We start from the raw sequence: 17,244 nt of genomic DNA, 5'->3' as shown, positions 1-17,244 counted from the left end.
CCTTCCTTTGCCCATCTAAACATTGGTTTGATTTTTTTTCGCTTGTTCCAGTCTTTTATTCCACACTTAATTGCCCTTGGTGATATCTGTCTCATGACACTCTCAACCTACGTCAATGCGCCCTCTATCCTGGTACTGTATATAAGCACCTCATTCAGATAATATTATCACTTTTTCTCGACAGAGCATTCACTAACAGGTTTTTTCTACTTTGGAAATACCTTGAGTGTTCTTCGTGTTAGCTGGTTGTTTTCTGTTAAAATGTTCCATTTGGCAAGCCAATATACGGCATGAATCCCCGGATTATTGTTTCTGACACAGATGCAAATCAAGTCTCTCCTATCCCACCTTACATATCGAGTGTTGCTCAACAGTTGGGGTGGGGGTGGGGAGTCACTTTCAGTTGAGGCTCTCTGTGACCTTATTTATATATTCGGTCCTGTGGTGTTTCTCCAGGGGCCTCTGAGGCTGCACTTTTAGGCGATCTTGGATGTTCTGGAGAGAATTTTGATTTGTTTTTTCCAATGCCTTCCTTTATTCTGTCGGCTTCTCAGGAGGCCATATTGGGATCATCTGCCTCTGGCTCCTTTTCTTCAGTTGATAAATCAATTGTGTGATGTTTGGGGTCTTTCCCCAGTTGCTTTTGAACTTGCTCCTTCCTTGATGGTGAATACTTAGTTCTCCCTCCATCCCCTGATATTGCGGTTCATGTAGGGAGGGTTACTGTTCAGATACCTGAAGGGACAGTTATGCCTTATACACCATGTTTCTCAGATCAACTTGCTTTAGCTTGCCACTGCCAGGTGGACGCATATTTAGACTCTCAAAGAAGAGACCCGCTTTTGGAAATGTGGAGTTCCAGAATGGAGTCTGTAGTCAACCTGAACAAATCACAATTTTCTAGTATTAATTTGATCCTAACTACGGTTCTGAGATATTTATCATCCCTCCATGTTTTGTCAGAAGACTCTCAGCATTCACCACATCAATTTGATGATGAGTTGGGACCATTGTTAGCATCTACCTCGGTTCGATTGTCAGTTTCTACATTTCCCTAGTTTCTTGGCTGGTATATTGTCAGGATTTGTGGTGTAGAGATGCATTGTTGGAGGGAAGTTGTTTACTGGCTGCTGAGTTATGTGAGGCCCCCTTTCTCTGACCGTTGATTTTTTTTGCAGGCGTTTCAAGGTCCTTAGAATCAAGGGTTGATGTTGCCCATCTGCATTCATCCCTGTCATTGTTGGGTTCTTGACTTTCCTTGGCTCCTACAGGGGGTCATATGTTTGTTCCTATTCGAGTTCCCGATCCCCAACATCAGCCTCTTAATCCTTTGGTACCCAAAATAGATTCTGTCCATATCCATAAGGTTCCTCTGCTCAGTCGGATCACCGTCAGTGGCGACGATGCTACCACATGCTTTTGAGGTCTGTGGTACCTCGGACCACCATTATCCACCCAACCAGTAGTGTTTCTGCCTCCCACAGATCCTTGGATTTCAGAACTTCGTTTCGGGACTATCAGATATTTTTTGGTCAAAGAGGCAGTGGAGAAAGTCATCCCAGTTCTTCCAGGGTTTCATTCCCATTTGTTTGTTTGCCCAACAAGACAAGAGATTGGCATCCGGTCATCAATCTTTAACATAAACATTAATTCCTAGATCATTAAAGGTTCGTGATGGATAGCAATAGATGCATTCAATCAGGACTGGATGGGATTACACCTCTGTGAATTCCCATTGATTCGTATGTTACCTGGTGTACAAGGTATGATTCTTTCACCCCTTGTTGGGTTCAGGTGTGCCTGTCTCTTCCACTTCCTCTTTCTCCATCTCTGAAGCTCAGGCTTCATCCATGGAGGTTATGCAGTCCTTTCCATGGCATTGAGGTTTAACTTCTAAGGTTTCCATGTATTTGTCTCAGTGTTTGCGTAGTTCCACGATGGACATTTTTAATGGAAATGGCACACATATCGACAATAATGTTTTGTGAGGAAGTTGAACATATTTCGTCCAGACGTGCCTACCATAACTTGTTTTTTGACTTGACTCCATGACAAGGGTTACACATCTAAAACAGAAACAAAAGGGAGCAGGAATTTAGTTTCAAGGAAGAGAAATCAACGTGATAGTTGCCTGCTCTTCCCAACAGGGGTGCTTGGGAACTATTGTTCCCCTTCAACCCCACGCATGAGAGTAATAAGCAACAGTGACTATAATCACATTTAAAAACATCGATGGGAAGTTTTGAGAGAAAGCTATGAAGAAGGACAGGGAAGGCAAGATGAAGGTCTTATTTTCCAGTGGTTGTTGGTGATGAGCAGAGATGTTGTGGTTGTTGATGATGTATAGAGGTGAAGAGTTGAGACGAAACATTAATTTGAAATATTGGTTTCGCATCCTCCACAATTGTTTTCTGTAAGATGGCCTTATTGACTACCTTTAAATACTCGAGATAAAAATTATTAGATTCCCCAGTACTCTCCAGCCTCTTCAAGTCGTTTAGGGTCCTTCATCTCAAACTGATTTCAGTTACGTAACTGTGATATTAAGGTGGTATTACATGCTCTTTCTCAACATCCGGTTGAGCCCTTAGCCCCTCATGTACCATGTATCACCTTTCATTTGAGGTTTATTTTTTGTTGCTGCTGGCCTGTGGATGTCGCAGTTGTTTGCACTATATGTGCACAGGGCGATTTATCATTCTACCTACATCCTCCTATACCCAGACAGATCCTTCTTACCTAAGATACTGCCAGCCAGGAAGAGGATAAATCCTTTCACTGATTCATCTAACCACTATTTCTTACCTCTATAACCAATTGAATTTTGATTCTTTATGTACAGTGAGGGTTTTCAAGTGTTAGGTTGCCCACAGATGGATTTGAAAATTGATCTATATCACTTATTCTGGGCTGTCTTTGGAGGTGGGGAGACTTCTGCTAATCATGTCTCATTTCTATGTCCTGTTTGAATTGCCCACTGGACCTCCAATACTTTTATCTTACATTATTTGCATGATCTGGCAGTATCTTTATCTGAGAGTTTCCACTACTCCCTGTAGCTATCTATAAGGAGATGTGAGTATTGTCATTACTAATATTATCTCTTCTTTACTTTCCAAAATTCTTTACCTCTTTTTCACAGGATCCCACTCTTTGGCAAGTGTTGCTCAGGCAGGTGTGCTTTTATCAAACCAATTCTGCTCTAGTAGCCATTGACACAATATACTTTATATAGGTTGCAACAGGCTCTTTAGAAATCAGATGTTCCATAAGACCACCTAGAGGCAGTCTGGGTGGTATTATTATACTATACTGGACTGCCACTCATGGACTATCGTGAGTAAAGCATAAGGGGATCCTGCCGATAACTGGATGGAATAAATAGGGTCAGTTTGCTTTTAAAAAATTAGGAACTTTGGTCACCTATTGCTCTGTTTCCAGAGCATTGTTCCTCAGAGCTCACCAATGCACATCTCCCCCTCCCCAGATTCTACTAGTGGAGCTAGTACACACCTGGTTTTCAGTCACTGGAGTGGTGAACAGAGGCTTTTTTTTCCAGAGCATTAGATTGAATTTACTCCACTCTTGGAGAAGATGGCGAAGTTAGGGGCCCTTCTACCTGGGACCCTGAATGGTTTTTTTACCCAGATGTTAGTAGGAGAGGCACTAGCCTACGTGGGAGCCTACTCATAATACCAATTCAGATTTAATGGTCGGCTATCCGATTGGGTTGAGGGTGGCCCTTCTTTTTAATCAATATTGGTCCAGTACATTGTTTGTGGAAGAGGGTCCGTTGTCTCCTCATAATTCCGAATTCAGAGTGGTCCCATCCTGAGTCCTTGGTTGAGCACAGTTCTCCATAATTCCGGGGACAAGTGGAATTTACCTTGCCCACATGGTTTGGGAGTGAGAATGAGTATTTATGATTTCAGACCATATGAGTTCTGTTACTTCAGGTTGAGTATGGCATACAGGATCCTGTTGTTCCGAGTTTGGGGTGTTGCCTTTCGGACTTACTCAGGTTGAGGAGAGGGTTTGTCCACTTTGGTCATTGCTTACCCTATCGTCGTGATTCTGGTGGCTTGGTACATATCACTCTATAGCTATAGGTTGGGATCCACTCACACCTGTTTTGAATGTAGTGTGGTTCCCCCACTAAGGTGCCAATCTTCTAATGACATGCCCACGACCTATGCAGATGTATTATATATGGATAATGCCCTCACTGGTCCCTAAACCTTATCAATGTGGGATTCTTGCTGTAGTGTAAGAAGAGGTTTTGGAAGTTAACATTTTCTTAAATTGAAAATGTATTTCCAATAGTAAGTTCCTCTTCTCACACTCTCCTGTCCTTCTTCCCCACTAACAGCCGGTGCTAGAAACTGCAGATTGGGTCAATCTTGAAAAAGTGATATTACCTGAATGAATTACCTGCTTATATACTGCACCAGGATAGAGGGTGCACTGATGTAGGTGGAGAGTATCACGAGACAGATATTGCCAAGGGCAATTAAGTGGGGAACATAAAACTAGAGCAAGCGAGGAAGACTCAAACCAATGCTTAGATAGGCAAAGTAGGAAACCCTGGCAGTCTAATAACTGTAGTGTGAGAGGAGGTAAGTATTATTGGAAATACATTTTAATTTAATAAAATATTAACTTTTTGGCGTATTTGTTTGGAAAAAAAATACACAAGAAAATCATAAATGCCTCTTAAATTCCTAAATATTTGCCAAAAGATGCTTTAAAACTTGTAGTTTACTCTTAACAATTTCAAAGATAGAGATGTGTCTGACAAGACTGTGATATGTTTTTTCAAAATTTAATTGATTAAATGCTAGTATTACAGACATTTTGCACAAATTGCAATTATATCATTATATTAGAAATATGTTTTTGTAATAAGTGTAACATTATTTTTTAATTTTTGTATTTGTAAAAGAAATGTTACATTGTATATTATACCACCATTTATTTTAAGGCATGTATGCATTTAACTGCTTTATTTCACTCAGGTACATATTAAGACTCATGATGAGGAAAAATGTTTTAAATGTGATCTATGCTCCTATGCCTCCATATAACTGCATCATCTTGAATCCCACATGTTGATTCACACTGATCAGAAATCATTTCACTGTGATGAGTGTGATCAGTACTTCAGGCAGAAGCAGTTACTAAAGAGACATAAGAACTTGTATCATGACCCACACTACATTCCACATCTTCCTCGAGAAAAAACACATGAACGTGCTGAATGTGGAAAGGCCTTCCGGCATAAAGAAAGACTTTTATTTACTGCTTTTCAGTTCCGTAATGTATAGCAGGTACATTAACTATTTCTCATAGTTGCTTAAAGTACTGGAGTTAAAATAAATCATTTAACTGAAAAACTGAGAAAGCAAATCTGAACACTGATTAAGATTATGACATTTGTCTTCTTCTGACCTTTGACCTTTCCTAACAGAAAACATTCCTGAAACCTGCTGATACAGTCACCTTTCAGTAGTTTTCTTTATACCGGAATGACAAGTTGTGTGATGGACTATGCATGGAGGGGTGACACTGCTGGTCAACCAGCACGTGCTCACCTTGTTGGTGTCACTTGATACACTCTTGGAGGCCATAACCATCTGTGTTTCCTTGGGCTGTACCATCACTCTTTGTTCTCTCTACCTGTCTCCTGGAGAGACTTATGATCAATCAGACCTTGATACTCTCATTGAACAGTTACCGTCTCCCTTTTTAATCCTGGAAGACTTTAATGGACACCATCCCCCTCTGAGGTGGTACTGATATTGATGGGAGAGGTTGTTCCATAGACCATATGCTCTCGGATCACAACCTTTCTCTCTTCAGTACTGGTTCTTATACTTATTTTCACGCACCTAGTCAGTCTTTTTCTGCCATTGATCTATCTGCTCCACTTCACTTTTCTCTCGCTTTTCTTGGAAGGTTGACTGTGACCTATGAAGCAGTGATCATTTTCTTATCGTTTTGAGAGAGATTGGCCGTGTTCAAGGTCACCCGACCTGAGTGCCACAGTGGAAGTTGGATCAGGCCAACTGGCTCTCTTTTACCTCTCTCTCTCAGAACTTGATCCCACTGTCGTTAGTCTTCCATCAATTAATGACTGTGTGAAACAGTAATTGATTGTTTCATTCAAATAGTTGTTCATTTTATATCTAAAACCTCAACCCCTTTCCCATGGTATCCTTGTCCATGATGGTCTCCAGGCACAGAAGGCTCAGAAACGTGCCTGGGATATTTTTCGCAGCTATCCCACTCTGTCCAACTGGATCGCATTCCAGCAGGCCCATGCTCGGCAGGTCAGAACTCAAAGCCAAAAGGAATCCTGGATTAAGTTAACAACTAGCATCTCTTGTACTGGCAGTTCCAAATGTCATATGGGACAAAATTCGGAAGGTCAATGGGAGGTATTCTTCCCATCATCTTTCCATCATTCATTCCAAGGGCCTGGAAGTTGCATGATGTACAGAACATTGCCGATACTTCTGTTTCTTACCCCGAATTCTTAGCCATCAAGCCTCATGCTGAGCAATCGCCTCTTTCCTTTCGGGCCAATCGTCTCTATGACTATAATTGCTCCCTTACACTGGTGTAACTCAAACTTGCCCTTCATTGGTCTGGCAGTGCATTAGTCGGACCTGATGATGTCCCCTATGAGATGGTGCACCATCTCTCTCCTGCCTTTCTTGCTATGGGTTGCATGGCCATTTACCCATTTTTATTCAGAACTTTTTACTGGACAGGAGATTCCAAGTCTGTGTGGGTTTGATTCTTTTCTGTTCTTTCACATAGGAACTTGGAGTCCCTCAGGGCTGTGTCTTCAGTGTCATACTTTTCAATATCAAGATTAATGCTATCACCACACAACTTCCTCCTACTGTCAGTCATCAAACAGGAAGCTTATTGAGCAGCAGTTTGAGACTGCCCTCAATCGCTTGTTGAAGTAGATCACAGCTAAAGGTTTTATATTTTATTTTTCCAAAACCGTTTATATGCATTTTTGCCACCAGTAGGGCCTACATCCCAATTCTGAGATCTGTCTCAATGATGTTGTTCGTCCTGAGGCAAAGTTCTTAGGGCTTTTCTTTGACCATAAGCTTACTTTCATTCCTCACATAAAGCAGCTATGTGTCAAGCGTACAAGGGCACTGAACATCCTCCATGTCCTCTCTTAGGGAGTGAATCAGTGTTCTATGCCCAAAATCTATCGTGCCCTCATTCGATCCAAACTTGACTATGGGTCTCTGGTCTGTGGTTCTGCCAGTACTTCAGCCTTGAAGATGCTGGATCCCATTCACCCTCTGGGGCTTTAGCTCTGCATGGGGACTTTCTGCATTTATCCAGTCCAGAGTTTGTACACTGAGTCCCATGAATCTCCTCTTCACCTCTGCTGTTTGCAACTATCTCTACAGTATACTACCAAGCTTCGATCCTTATCACAGCATTCCACTTGGGGTTGTCTTTCTTTCTTGGTGGGCCATGCTATTTCAGGATAGACGGTCTGCAATTTCTTGTTTTGGCCTTTGTATCCAGGTGTAACTGGCTGAAGTGGGTCTAGCATTGGATGACGTTGCCTGCCCCAATGATCAGCACATTCCACCATGGCTTATTACCATCCCCAGATATGACCTTTACTTGAGTCATCTGAGGAAGGTGGATACTTCCAGTTGGAAGTACTGTCTTCTCTTTACTGAACATCTTTCGAACCATCCTTGTATTCCCACTTACACAGATGGTTCGAACTTTGGTGACTCTTTAGACTCTGTCATAGTTCGCTGTGGCTCAGCAGTTGCTTGCAGGATCCCCTCTACAGTTTCTGTGTTTACTGCCGAGTTGTATGCCATTTCTCTTGCCCTGGATCATGTAGAAACTATGCAGTACAGCGATTGTACTATTTACACTGATGATCTTAGCTCTACTGGCCCTGGAATCACTTAATATTAGTTCTCACCCTGTTCTAGTTGATATTCATCAACGACTGACCCATTTTTCTCAAACTTCTGTTACCCTCCAGTTTTTCTGGATACCTGGCCACGTCTGTAGCTAAGTCTGTCTGCTCTGGTCCTGTATTCAAGGTACAGCTTCATGCTAGTTGCAGTCGACTTGGGGTGAGCAACATCATAACAAGCTTTCCAGATCATGGCTTTTTGGCTATCTTGTTTCCATAAGGATCAGAAAGAGAAAGTTGTCCTGGCTAGGCTAGATATTATTCAAATCTGAATTATAAACATGTTTTCATTGACAAGTTTATTGACATAAGATAATCATAAAATTGTTTAATTAAATTATAAATGTAACACTAAAAAGTTGTGGCTTGGTTCATTTTGAATTTCGTGCAAAGCTACACGAGAGCTATCTGCTCTAGCTGTCCCTAATTTAGCAGTGAAAAACTAGAATGAAACAGTTAATCATAACCCCACCGCCAACTCTTGGGCTAATCTTTTACCAACAAATGGTGGGATTGATCGTCACATTATAACACCCCCACGGGTGAAAGGGTGAGCATGTTTGGTGGAGTGGGATTTAAACCCGCGACCCTCAGATTGCGAGTCAAGCACCTTAACCACCTGGCCATGCAGGGCCTTAAAAAGTTGTAGCATACTCAAAAGAGCCTGCCCAAATATGAAGGGTTAAGGAAAGTGGGCAGAGTGTGAGAGATAACTATTTAGTGGTTGAAGGAGATTGGAAACAGCCCTAGAAGTGTTAGAACCAACAAACAATGGCCCAGTAATTTTGGAAGGAAAGATAAAGGAAAACATTAAAAGTTTAAAATATGGAAAAAGTTTTTTGCATAAATGAGATTCCAGTGGAAAAGGATAGAGCATGCAAGAGAGCATATTCAACCATAGATGTTAAATGAGAGAGCCATAGAAGTACAAAGAAATCTTTATGTATGCTTCATAAATTTTGAGAAAGCTTTTGATATGATTAACCATAACAAGTTGTTGGAGATCCTACAACAGATTAAGGTAGACCAAGCACATACATAAAAATCCTGAAGAATTTATACTAGTCAGGAACAACATTTCGAATAGACAGAGAACAAAGTAGTTGGTTTATGGTTAAGAGAGGCATATAATAAGGATGTGTGTATCCAGTGCCCCATACTTATTAACTCTATCGTCATGAGTCAAAGGCCATGCCATTATGTTTGTTGACTCGCATTCAAAATTTGATTGAACTACTATTTTATGAATTTATGTCAGTACGTTTGGTATCAAATTGTAGATTATAATTGAAAGTATAGTAGCATGCATTTACAAAAAACACTAAATATAGATTTTTGTGTGTCACATTAGTTCAAGTTAGATGCTTGTGATGTCCAAATACAAGGTGTATAGTTTCTTAGAAATTAGGAGCTCAAATTACTGATATTTACAAGCTATAATATCAAATATTAACCTCCTATCTTTTCTAGTTGCTGAGATATTGCTACATTTGCTGAATCAAACACAGTGGTCCCGCCCACCACATTCCATTTTTGGAAACGCTTATGTACACTTACTTCTGTCTATGACATGTGAATAATCAACTGAAAGCTCAGAATGTCCACCTAGTGGCTTTCTCAGTCTCTTTGAAGTATTTGAGTGGTAAACTCTTTCTTTTCATGCTAGATTCCAAACGGTAATATAAGACTTTAATGAACTTGAAATTTCATATTTTTAGACCAAAGTACAGCTTAGTTACTAAGCTTGATAAGTTATAGAGGAATTCTATGGTAGTGATATAGTAATTTATTATTTTTGGTTATTTCAAAATGTATATATAAAACCAAAAAATATATATATTTCATTTCACATCCTCAATGTGTCAAATTTAATAAGGTTAGCAATCTTCAGCAAGCAGCAAATGAGTAAAAGTATGTAAGTAAAAAAGATAATTTGTTGCTGTGCTTTATTTACTGTTCTATGTTTAAGGAAAATAAGTTTAAATACTTATTTGTAAATAGTAATTATGTATATACATATATAATGTATTAAATACAACTGAAATTTTACAAAATACTAGTTCACTAAAAATCACAGCCAAGACAGGTCACTTTGTAAAGGCCAGTTTTATATTGTTACAACAGCAAAAGTCACGCGACGCTGGGAGCATGCGCGCTGGAGTTTTTAAAATGATCGTGACTTAGCCAGCAACCTCACGAATGTCCCAGAGTTTGCTGGACGCCCTCTTTTTATTATATAAGCCGGAAATAGATTGAAGAGAAATAACTGAGCCAAGCGAACAGTAGGCACCGTAAGTAAAGTGTGTGAATTGCTATGAATTATAGCGTGTGTTTATCAAAGTTGTTAAGTTAAAGTGACTGGAAATTCTGTGTATTGCAAAGTTGTATCGAGAAAGAATAAACTAGTTTTAATTAAGAAAGGATTTGTATCGCTGAAGTTTCTCAGAAAGAATTTCTACGGGAAATTAACAAACGAGCAGAGACACAACAGTAATCTTGCCACATGAGTTGTAAGTGGTGAGGTGCATATGAATCTCACATTACTGTACTGAATAGCATAAAACTGGCTTTTACAAAGTACAAATGTCTTAATCTTCTTAGTCTTAGTACTAGTGTACCAGTATTTTGTAAAATACAATCACATTTGGCTTATCATACATTACATATGTATATACATTATTACTATTTACAAATAAATTCTTAAATTCCAGTTAGTTTTCTCAAAACATACAACAGAGTAAAAAATATATAGAAAACAATGATCTTTACTATTTAGATGCCACAATTTATTTTTGCACTCCTGCATTGTACTTGCTAAGCCTAGTCTAATTTCACACATGGATGATGTACAAAAAACATTTTTGTAGGTTTTTATATGCATTTTGAAATAACAGAAAAATTATAAATTACTATAAGATACCAAAAAATTCCACTGTAATTTATCAGGCTTTCTAACTAGCTATATTTGGGTCTAAAAACATCTCATTTTTGATCTGCATATCATATTGATCACCACTCTTCAAACACTCCAATGGTTATAATGGCTTTACCCATATAAATACTTTAGAAAGACTGACAGAATTACGTAGTTCAATATATTTTCGATTCATTATAAACATGTACTTAAGAGATGTGGGAGTAGTTAAACAAGTATTTTCAAAAAAAGAGAGGTGGACAGAATCACTGTGGTGGGTTCACTAAATATAATGATATCTCAACAAATAGAAAAGGTAGGAGGTTCTTATTTTATATTATAGCATGTCAATATTAGTAATTTGAGTTTCCAATTCATTAAAAACTGTATACTTTACATTTTATGATGCCCACAATACAACAAATGCAAAATACCATCTACCATGTGACACACAAAAAATGTATATTTAGCAATTTTTCTTTAATATTTACTTTTGAACTAAGAAATTAATTTATAATACTAAAATTTGAATTACTAACTACAACTTGATTCCAAACTTATGGATATACATTCTTAAGATAATAGTTTAATAAAATTTTGAATGTAAGTGCACAAAATGTGATGATATGTGCTCTGACCCCTACCCATATGAAAAGGTTAACAGGAAACTTCAGATTTATCCATAATGATTAATGGTTGCCACGTGACTGGTTGTTCTCTTACAACTTAATGAAGGCTCTAGATATCTTTGGAACTGCTTTCTGTTATGTTTAAATCATGTAGATTAGACAAAACCAAATGTGAGGAAAATATTAGGTTAATCTTTAAAACTGAACATTAAAGTATTCCATGTAGTAAATTGTGTTTAATTTTACTTCATTTTAAATGTTTACAAGGTATAGGCAGTAAAATGGCTTAAAAGCAAGTTATTTAAAACCCATCTAACTGAAATAAAAATTCCAAAATATACCTCTGCTGACACTTATAGCTATTACTCGACCGCCAGGGCTTCTTCTTTACCCATCTAAGCATAGGTCAGACTTGACAGTTATTATGGTTTTAAAATCTAACAAAAGGCTTGTTAGACAACCAGTGGCATTCAGATACTTCTTCACCCCACTAGCAGAATTAAGAGTTATTCCAAGGTGAATTCGGAAAATTTACTAGAGTGAATAAAACTTTAAGTAGCATACTAAGTTTGATCGATGGGGTGTGAAAATTAAGCTTGTGGATTGTTGGCTAATATGCATGGCATGGGTGTGTACAAAGCATGACTAATTGAGAGCCCCATGACGTCTGGAAAGCTGTGAAAACTGAAAGCAGGAAGTAAGGGATCAGAAACATGATGGAAAAGTGTGAAAGGTAAAAGATAAGTGAACAAGTAACAGCCATGATAAAAGACAGGATAAGTGACCAGCTTAGAGGATCAATACTGTGACAAAAGCAGCAAGTTCTGAAAAATGTTAATGAATAAAAGTCAATACAAAACTTCTGACTAGAAGAAAATTAAGATTTAACACAAATTTGAAATTTACTCGTTAAACACTAACTCAGGGAGAGCACTTTTTCAGGGCTGGGATCACAAGATCCAAATTTTAAAGGTAAAAATTTTTGCTGTGAGGGGGGGAAGAGAACCCTGAGAAAAACCCACTTTCACTGGGTAGGCACTTATTTTCTGATTATCTTATTTGTTCTCACTTGTTCCAGTCTTTTATACCCTACTCAATTGCCATTAGTGATATTTGTCTTATATACTCCCACCTACATCAATGTGCCCTCTATCCTGACACTGTATATAACACCTCACTGGTGGGTTTCCCAGTATTACGATCATTCAGAGATACTTTGAACGTTATTGTGTTATCTAGTTGAATTTCGAAATAATCATAATAATAATAGTTCAAAAAGGAATTTTCTTTCATCTTCCAATTGGTAAGCCGATTACGGTATGAACTCCCGGATTGGGTCTCTCCTCTCCCACCTCTGATATCTAGCATCACACAACAATCAGGGGGGAGGTCACTCTCAGCTTAGGCTGTCATTGATCTTGTTCTTAGTGAGATGGAGATGTATATTCGGATCTGTCGTGATTCTCCAGGGGAGTCTGAGGCAGCAAATGAGAATGATCCTCGCAGCCCTGTGGGACTGTGGTAAGTTTATGGAATCACAGCTCTTTGGTCTGGGGTTCGATTCCCTAGAGTGGGTGTGGTAGCTGGCCTGAAGTTGCTTTGTTCTAACAAAACAAATTACTTTACTGCACAAAATGCTGTTCCAATCAATAGTAATCAACACAGTCTTTAAATGACTTATGTTTCCTTTCACTTCCCTTTATTAGAACACTCTCAGGATCCCCAACTTCTTTGATGATGAGCTGGATCCATTGTTCGCATGCACATTGATTTCATTTACAGCTTCTACATTCCTCCCAGTTGTTCTTGGAGTCTCGAATTTCATCAGCTCCTACAGGGGTCATAGTTCTGCCCCTATTCGGGAGTCCCGAGTCCTAACATCGGCCCTTCAGTAGATTGGTACTCAGAATAGATTCTGTCTATATCCAAAGTTTATACTGCTTAGTCGGATCGACAGCAGCATCAGTGATTATTGTATACCTTCAGGCTTGTGGGACTGGGTTCCAAGTATTTCTGGACGTGTGGTAACCTTAACCATGAGTCCAGGAGCTCTGCAGGTCCTTGGGTTACAATTTGTCTTTCAGTTCCCATCTTTCCCACTATTATACACCCAACCTGTAGAGTTTCTGTCTCCCACAGTTCATCGGGATTTGGAACTTAGTTCTAGGATTATTTGAGTCTTGTTGGTCTGTGGGTAGTGAGGTAGTCGGGCTAGCTCTTCAGAGTTTTATTCTTGTCAGTTGTTGAGCCTATGCTGATGGGAGATTGATGTCCAGTCATTAATCAATGTCTAGGTTCTCCAAGGTTCACAAATTACTCATTCCTCAATCTGTTTTTATTTTTTTACTGGGATTGTAGATTTCCAGCTTGGTTGTAGTCAGCTCCTGTCAGCACTTTGCCTTAGTGGTGGAATCCCACCACTATCGGCGTTTGTGGTGCACAAGGGTCAGGTACTGCAGTTTCCTGTTTTTTCCTTCTGACTTGCATGGGCTTTACATGGGTTCTCCCATATTGCACAAGTTTTTTTTCCTCATTCCATCGTACTGTGCACACAACATTCCACAGATGACTGGTTACTGCTGGTACCATCTCGTCAACTATTAGACCATCATGTCCTGATTCTACTTTCAGATACAATCCATGCAGGCTTCCCTTTCGGGACTGTAACATCTACTTTTGCTCCAATTCATTGTTATCAGTCTGGATATTTTTATTTTTTATCTCATCTCTCAGTTGAGCTCTGCTCTCTCCTATCCTGCTCAATGTTATAATATAGGACACCACACTCCTACTCATCTCTCCTTCTCCCATTGCATGGATGGTTCTTTTTTCTTCTTGGAATGTCGGCATCACTCGAGTCCTTCGTGCCTTTGGGACAAGAACACAAGTGATTCTTTTATTAGTCTTTAAGTGATCAAGGATCATACACATCTATTTACTAGTTTTCCCAGTTTCCTTAGTCAGAATCATTTTCGATCTTGAGGGGTTCTTCAGTCGGGACACTGCTACTATGATTCGGATTCTTCTACTGCAACCTCGTCCAGTGTTCGTTTTCTTTCAGGAATGCCTTGCTTCCAGGGATGCGGTGCATACACCAACAGTCAGGAATACCAGAGTTTATGCATGGATGACAAGGATTCCCTTCACAAGGCTTCATGGTCTGAGATTCTTAAGAGGTAAATCATCAGGCTTTACTCTTGACTATTCCATGGTGGTATCTTATGTTTCTCGTCAGAGAGGCATGTGGTCTAGGATTCTTTTCTTTCGAATTTCTTCACCTTTCTCGGAACTAGTCCTATCTTATCACCCTTCTAGCTTCCCATGCTCCACAGGTAATGCCTATGGTAGCAGGTTCATTGTCTAAATCTAAATATTTTCCCCCAACAGAATAGATGTTGCATCACAATGATCTGTTGGATTGGCTCTCATTTGCTACTCTCATTGGTGGGTTGGCCTCTCATTGGATCACCCAACTATTGGCAACTTGTTCTCCAGTACCTCATCTTTCGGCTTTGGCAATAGCTACTTTCCATCTGGACAGGACAGGATTACCACTCTAAACCTTCTCTCCACTTCATATGTTACTCAGGGTAAGAAATATGATTTGTTCCAACCCATTGTCAGATCCTGTTGATAACACCAGATAGGCTGCTTCACCCAGGTTTCTGCTCTCTGTTCCAGTGTCCAACTCTTCCACCTCTTTTTTAGGCTCTTGCTGTGGATGTAGCCATCATCTGATGTGGTACACAGGGCTATCCAGAACCTCAAGCTTCTAGCATAGAGATTATGTTGTCTTTCATATGGCATCAGAGGTTAACTTCTAAGGTTGACATATTTAACATGTATCAGTTTCTGCTTAGTCCAAAAGACACTTTTATCAACAGTAATGGCATGCATATCGGCAATGTTGTATTGAGAGGAGGTTAAACCCTTTTCAATCAATGTGGTCAACCATGACTTGTTTTTTGACTTCACTCTTTGACAGACGTTTTTCATCTTCCACAATCGCCATGGTGTATGGTGGCTTTATCGACTTCCAGTCGATTATCACGTAAGTATTGTGTTGTGAGTACTCTCCAGATTCCTCACATCATTTTGAGTAATTGGTCCCAAATGACCATTCCAGTTACTTACCAGATAGATTAAAGTTATGTATTCTTTCTCTACACCTATTTGTGACCTGACTCTTATATGCCTTGTATTCCCTTTACCTGCAGGTTTATTTTTCGTTGCTGCTAGCCTACAGACATCTCTGATCAGTGTGATTTGCACTGTGTATCCACAGACCAGTTCACATTCTCTCTACATCCTCAGACCTTTTTACCCAACACTCTGTCAGACCAGAAATGGGTTCAATCCATTTCTCTGATTCATCTGCTCAGTCGTTCTCTCTATATCTAATCAGATTTCAATCTTGGTTATATTCAGTGAGGATCTTGAAGGTTTTGTTGCCTGCACTTATGCCTTTAGATATACTGGGCAACTCTTTTTTTTTTATTCCGGGCTCTTTTTGAGGATAAGTTATCTTCTGTGAGTCACATCTAATCAGATTTCTCTTTTCTATGTCCTTAGCAGCTCAGTCAAATTTCCTGCTGGAGGTCATTGTGCAGACTGGTATGTGGACCTCCCCCAGTACCTTTATCTCACATTATTTGCCTGATCTGGCAATATCTTCATCTGAGGGTTTTTGCTTAGCCCCTTTAGCTATCTTAACCATTTGTGCTAGATTATCCAGAGAGGTGAGTATATTTATTTCTACTTTTCAGAGTCCCTTATGTTTTTTTTCAACTATGTGGCAAGTGTTGCCCAGACAGGTGTGTTTTTATAATACCAGTCCGCATTAGCAACCACTGATTCACTATAATTACTACCAGTTGCAACAGGCTCTGTAGAAATGAGGTGTTCATAAGAGAGGCTTTTCTTCCAGGGTGTTAGAGTGAATTCCTCCATTGTCGGAGAAGAGGGCAAAGTTGGAGGCTCTCCTACCCAGGTCCCTGGATGTTTTTCCCAGATGTTGGAAGGAGCAGCACCAGCCTATGTGGGAGTCTACTTATAATACTAGTTCAGATTTGATGCTCGGCTATCTGGTTGAGGTGTGTATGGCCCTTCTTTTTTTATAAATAATGGTTCAGTACATTGTTCATGGAACGGGGTCCACAATCTCCTCATAATTCCGAATGCAGAGTGGTCCCATCCTTGGTTGAGAGCAGCTGTTCCACATCCTCCCCATAATTCCAGGTGCAAGTGGAATGCTCCTTGCCCACTAGGTTGAGGAGTGAGGATGAATGTTTGTAATTCCAGACTGGATGAGTTCTGTTCCTTTGGTTGTGTACAGCATACATGATTCCATCATTCCGAGCCTGGGGTGTTGCTTTTCTGGATTCTTCAGGTGGAGGAGGAGGTCTGTCCACTTTGGTGTTGCTTACTTTCTCGTCATGATTCTGGTGGATCTGAATGCGTCACTCTATGGCTATAGGTTGGGATTCAATCAATAGTTTATATATATATATATATATATTGTTACGACAGCGGAAGTCACGTGACGCTAGTAACACGTCATGATATTCTCGAAGGTTCGTGAATGCTCGATTGTTTGCTGGATTTGTGGCATTCTTGTATATAAGACCGCCAAAAAGTGACGGCAACAATGGAATTGAATTGCAGACAGAGATAGAGACGGACAATTGAGTCAAGCGCGTGAATTGTTCATTGTGAATTATAGC

The 17,244-nt window shown here is 39.6% G+C and overlaps 1 protein-coding gene across 8 annotated transcripts in view; it reads left to right on the top strand.

Moving 5' to 3' along the window:
• The window catches only part of LOC106469775, a 61,797-nt gene that overhangs the window by 1,221 nt on the left and 43,332 nt on the right, over positions 1 to 17,244 (top strand). The window lies entirely within an intron of this gene.

The sequence above is a fragment of the Limulus polyphemus genome, unplaced genomic scaffold, assembly GCF_000517525.1.
Source record: "Limulus polyphemus unplaced genomic scaffold, Limulus_polyphemus-2.1.2 Scaffold98, whole genome shotgun sequence".
Taxonomy (NCBI): domain Eukaryota; kingdom Metazoa; phylum Arthropoda; class Merostomata; order Xiphosura; family Limulidae; genus Limulus; species Limulus polyphemus.
This window is presented reverse-complemented; position numbering and strand designations above follow the sequence as displayed.